Raw genomic sequence first — 6,663 nt, forward strand, 5'->3', positions numbered from 1 at the left:
GTTACGCTTCATGGGTAAGTGTTGACACTACCACATTGTGTTTTGATTTATGAGATGTTCTATAACTCTTGCCTTAGAGGCACGACTTAGTCCAAGTACTTTCAAATAGCAAGTTACATTCCATGGAAAAGAATTGACACTATCACATCGTGTCTTGATTTATGAGATTTTTTATAACTCTTGCCTTAGAGGCAATACTTAGCCACAAGTTACGTCACATGGAAAAGAGTTAATATTATCATATTGTGTCTTGATTTATGAGATATTCTATTAGTCTTGCATCTCAAACAAGGCTTAGCGCAAAGACCTCCCAAAAAAATAAGTTACTCCTATTGGATAAGTGTTGACACTACCACATTATGTTTGATATATGAGATATTCTGTAACTCTTGTCTTTGAGGCAAGACTTAACTCAAGGATTGTCAAATAACAAGTTATATCTCACGAGCAAGACTTAACACTACCACACTGTGTCTTGATTTATGAGATATTCTATAACTTTCATCTTAGAGGCAAGACATATCTCAAAGGTTTTCCAAACAACAAGACATGTTTTTAAATTTACTTTGATGTCAAAGAAAAAAGATTCTTTTACGGATTATCCCACTTTCTAATTATTAGCAAAATATAATAGAAGTTGAGAAAAAAGAAAAAGGAGAAGAAAAAAATAAAGGAAAAAAAGAAAAGGAAAAAATAAGGGCTAAGAAAAAGAGAATAATAAAAAAGAAAAAAATAAAGATTGAGAAAAATAAAAAAGAGAAGAAAAAATAAAAATAAAGTTTGAGAAAAAAAAAAGAGAAATAATAAAAATAAAATAAAGATTGAGACAAATGAATTTTATTTTTTTCAAAGAGAGAATGACGAAATAAATATTTTTTGAAAATAAAAGAGAAAAACATAAAAATTAAAAAGTGAAAAAGTGAATAAATAAAAATAAAAATAAAAGTTAAAAAATAAATGAGCATGGAAAATTTGAAGTAGAGGATCAAAAATACACTTGTACTATATATATTTTAAAAAAAACGTTATCTTTAAAGACTTTTCTAGAGACAAAAAGTCAAAATCACCCACTATGGGTTCATCAAATGTAATTTCCTGCTTATGGGTGGATCTGGATTTCCTACCCCTCTTCTTTCAAATTTAATCAGACCCAAACCAGAACTCCTAGGCTGATTTCGAGTTCCAATAGCCTCTAAATTAAGTTCATTCTGTATTTGAAAAATGGTCCTAGTAAAATTGTGTCTCCATCATTTTCTTCCAAAATTATAACTTCTCTTGTTCTGCAGTAATAAAGATTCCTATTGCATGATTTTTTTATGACAAAAAGACAACAAAATTGGATCAAAAAAAATAATTGGAACGAAAGATTGTCTCCATCGGGTTAACTAAGATGCCCCACGGTATTTAGCGGTTGTTGTCTTGTTTGGTACATTGGAAAAGATTTTTGAAGGTTAGTCTTTTACAACACTGCTCAAGTCTGTCAGAGAAGAAACTTCATATCATTGAGCTCATTTCTCCAAATTATTAAATCTTCATCATGCTTTTGTCCTTCGTTTATTAGAAAGTAGATACCTTAGATTCGCTTCTTCAAATTTGTTTAATAGCTATCTTGTTGATATTCAAGAAATATCTATTGTCTTCAATAATAACCCTCAGAGTAGTGTTTTTGGCAGCTCACTCTATCACAATGCCCTGGAACAACATATGTCAATCGTATACTTCTTTTTTACTTAGTTATATAAGCATTTGCATAGTTACATTTGTTACATTTTCCTCCTCTAAATTTAAATTAAGCCGGTTCTTGCATTCTATTTACTCTCTCCGTTCTAGTTCATATTCTTACTTTTACTGCTGGGATGTTAGTATAAACAACTTTAAAATGTGTTTCAATCAAATGAATAAGTCGAACTAATATACTAAATCCCTATAAAAAATTCAAACGGTATCACATAAATAGATGAGAAATTTAAATATAATTGAAATGAATAAGGAATCTCCAACAAAGATTTAACTTCGCCATCACCTTGTTTAGGGGTATTCATGGTTTGGTTAAAAACCAAACCGAACCACGAACCAAACCAAACCAATTAAAAAAAATCGACATTTGGTTAGGTTTGGTTTGGTTTTAAATTTTTAAAACCGATACTTATGTGGTTTGGTTTTGATTTTACTCTAAAATAACCGATAAAATAATCAAATCGAACCGATAAAAATTATATATATATATATATATATATATATATATATATATATATGTGTATGTATATATGTATATATATGTATACACACACATACATATGCATATATAAATTATTTATATATTATTCATAAATAAAATATAAATATTTTTTATATTTTAATCATGAATTTAACTTTAGTCATAGCACTTTTAGTCATATGTCTTCATCTAGTTAATGGTGCGTTATGAGATTCTATATGATTTTCGCACTTTAAATAACAAATGATACAAATTGTGAAAATGAATTTAACTTTAGTCATAGCACTTTTAGTCATATGTCTCCATGTAGTTGATGGTGTGTTATGAGATTCTATATGATTTTCGCACTTTGAATGGCAAATGATACAAATTGTGAAAATTAACTTGTTGTCTATGGGATTTTATAGGTGAGTTTTATTTGACTATAATTAATCACTAGTTTTGAACTTTCTTTTTGATCCCTATTGAGCAAAAAAAATTATCTGTTTACCTTTTGGGGGATTTATCATATCATTCTTTTATATGTAGTTTCTAAATACTTTTGTAGGAGTGTTCGTATGGTGTTGTTCATGGTTTTGCCTAAGTATAACACTAAATTGACATTTTAATTTCAAGGTTGAGGAACAACTCTGGTTGAGATCTCATATGTTGGATTGGATTTTTTAAAGAAAAATACCAACTTTTATCATTAAATAAATTTATAAACCGAAAAATCGAACCGAATCGAACTAAACCGATGATTATTTTTTTGTGTTGGTTTGGTTTGGTTTTAGAAATTTAAAAACCGACTAAGTTGATTTACTTATAATTTTGACCAATAACCGACTCAAACCGACCCATGAACACCCCTAACCTTGTTAGATAAAAACCAAGCATCTTCAATAAAACATAAGTTCTCTTGAGATATCATGAAATATAATAACCATCATAATTAATCCATACAAAGTTAATTTGACAGCTGTGTAGGACATTTTTTTCGCTATAAATAGCTTTTCTTGTTACCCTTTCTTTATTACACAACTGAAACAAAAGAAAAGTAGATACTTTCTCCTTTCCATTTTAATTGACCTTCTTTTTAAATATGTTTTGTTTCAAATTTTCGCTGTTCATTTTGTTATTTAGAGTGTTTTATTATTTCTTTTCTATATTATCCTCAATATTAAATAACTAAAGAAAATAGTAACAGTTGAATTTAGAATTTCAAGACATCATTAATAAGATTAATTTTGTAAAGGTTTAAGTCATGGATCACCCCTTAAACTTGTCTCGAAATTTTACTTAAACCCTTCAACTCGGGCCTATACCTATCAGGCCTCCCCCCCAATCCACCCGAAACTTGATTCACACAAGCCTTTTTTGCCTATATGACACACCGCATGCTATATACTCAAAATAGGCTCGTGAGAGATGATTTTTTTGCTAAATCAAGAATAAAAAGGTGTCAAGTGACATTGAGGGCCCCATCCAATACCCCTCCCCCCTCCCTCTTCATCTTCTTCTCCCACTGGTCTTCTTTCTCATTCTTTTTTCTTTTTTTTAAACTTAATTCTCCTCCCATTTTTTCTGTTCTTTCATCTTTTTTGAATTTTTTTTGTTCTTATTTTTGAATTTATGTTTGGATTCGATTTAAATAAAATTGTTCTTAATTTTTCCCCGCTATTTTTTCATCTCCATTTTCAACCACCTCCAAACAAACATCGTCACTCTAATTAAAATGTAAATCCAACAAGTTTATCAAAAAATTTAGGTGTAAATATAAAAAAGGGACTTTATCGAAAAAAATGAGAGTTTGCCAGAAAAAATGAGAGATTATCGGGAAAATGTAAATTCATTTTTTGTTCATAAATCAACAAAATTATAAATTTGATTCAAAAACAAAAATCAAAATGTTATTTTAATAAATCAACAAGCTATTTCATCTTTCTCAATCCTTTTTTAGTTTTCTCCTTCTCATTTGGCATTGTAGAAGAGGAAAAATTTTGCTGGAAAAAATGAAGTTACACCAAAGTGTTTTAAGTAGAAGATGATGAAGGAGGAGGGGGGGTGGGGGCAGGGGAGGGGATCTTTAGGTTTTTTTTAATTATAATTTAATTAGTTATGGAATATTTTTTAATTACTTTTGAATTCAATGACAAATGTCACCGTTTAATTCGTCATTTTTGTCACATCATCGCGTGTGTTGCACACACTTTATAGTTTTAGCTGATTGAGAAAAAATGATCAAATGATTCAAATTTCGAGTGGGTTAGGGGCCTGATAGGTACAGGCCTGAGTTGAAGGGTTTAAGTGAAATTTCGAGATAAGTTTAGGGTCCTATCGATGATTTAAGCCTTTTGTAAAATATATTTTTAATGAATACTCCATCAGTTTTTGTTGGCCTGACTTGATATTTCCCTTAAGAAAATATTTAATAGATATTTATTTTACTAAAGTAACCTTTATTAGTTATGCATTGAAAATATAAATTTAAATATTTACATTTTACATAGTCATTTAATGATAGGGATAGTATTGACAAAATATAGTAAACTTCTCTTGATTTTAGAACTTAAACACTAAAATGAAACAAATATTTTTAGCAAGAGGCCAACTAATATAAAACGACGGGAGTATTTTCTTAATTGGTGTGAAAAGTCAACAAGTAAAATGAAACTGGGGCACTAGAAAATTGAGAAGAAAATGAAGAAAGGCATTAGTCCAAAATTTTCCTCTCATTCTCATGACTATAATTCTAATAGTCATTTTATGTGCCATGGCACAGTGGTCGTGCAACCCAGTGGGAAGATTAAAGGCATAAAACCGCCACCACGGAAATGCAAAATAGGCTATCAATCAGAATGTTGCAAGCCTGAAGAGTCGTACACCACCTACAAGTGCTCGCCTTCTGTTTCTGGCAAGACGAAAGTTGTTCTAACTATTAACAGTTTCCAAAAAGGCGGTGAATGGCAATGGTACGGTGTGGTGCGGGTTTTTTCTAAACCCGTAAATTTTAAAACCGCATCTTAACGCATCCCAGCCTCTTTAAATCTGCATAAATCCGCCCCACATTCATATCCGTGCATATCCACACCGCATCGTCCCATTTTTTTTCCTTTTTTTGAAAAATTCGTAACTTTATTGAAAATCATAATATTTTCAAATCTACAACCAGGAAATAATAACAATGGGTTTTTATTATATCACTTTTCACTAAGAAATTGTCAAAAAATATCACGTGTACAAGTAATGATCAAATATCATATTTTTTTTTAAAAATGAATAGAGATATTAAAAAAACTATAAAATTATTTATTTGTAGTGTTGTACATGTCATTTTAAATATCATAAAATTTTAAGTAAAGAATATATATAATTTTAGTTATATTCACGAGAATAATACTAATTTTTTAATTTTTTTAATTTAAACCCGCATATACCCGCAACCCACACCGCACCGCACTATTTAAAAAAAAAACTTACTTTAACCCGCACCCGCCCCGCATAGGTTAAAACCCGCACTGTCCTGCATAGCTTAAAATTCACACCGCACCGCACCCACACCGCCCCATTGCCATCCCTAGCGGTGATGGTGGTGGAAAATCCGAGTGTGACGATAAATACCATTCAAATAATAAGCCGGTGGTTGCACTCTAAACAGGTTGGTTCAGTGGTGAAAAGAGGTGTATGAAGAATATAACAGTTTATGGGAACGGAAGGCAAACTGATGCTATAGTGGTTAACGTGTGTGATTCCACGATGGATGTGATGATGTTCATGATTATCAACCACCAAGTGACAACAACATTGTCAATGCGTCCAAAGCTGTTTGGAAGGCCTTGGGAGTGCCTAACACTCTGTTTGGATCGTGGTTTGCCATAGTTTCATCATATATGGTACAATATGGTATGATATGGTACTGTATAATATAGTACAATAAATGTTTGGATAGATGCTTAATAATAATTTTTTTGTTTGGTTTGATAGTATGGTACTGTATCATAACGAATAAGTTAACTAAAATACCCCTAATTATTATAAATTTTAAATTTATAATAATTAGGGGTATTTTCTTATTAACTATGAGCGGGATTTTGGATATTGATGTTTGAATTAACTGTGCATCATAATAAGCACAATTATGCATCAAGAAACTTCCATTTTCTGGACAAGCTTTAGAGGCGTATAAATAATCGAATGCAGCTTTTGGAGTTTGAAATTGAACACCTTTGCTCATTCAATGGGATGATGAGCACTAAAATTAGTAGCATTTGATCCATTTCAATTGATATCATATTGTCTTCAGTTAACTAGCAATCCATGAAAAATTTTGAGCTAAAGAATCTCTATCCATGAAAAAATATTTGACCACATAATTTTTTTAAAATTGGATATTGTTCCTTTGTTCTAGTATCAGTTATAGCTAGGAGTTAACTCTGATGGGAGAGATTCAGTGTTTCATTACAACG

The sequence above is a fragment of the Capsicum annuum genome, chromosome 5 (genome assembly GCF_002878395.1).
Source record: "Capsicum annuum cultivar UCD-10X-F1 chromosome 5, UCD10Xv1.1, whole genome shotgun sequence".
Classification (NCBI taxonomy): Eukaryota; Viridiplantae; Streptophyta; class Magnoliopsida; order Solanales; family Solanaceae; genus Capsicum; species Capsicum annuum.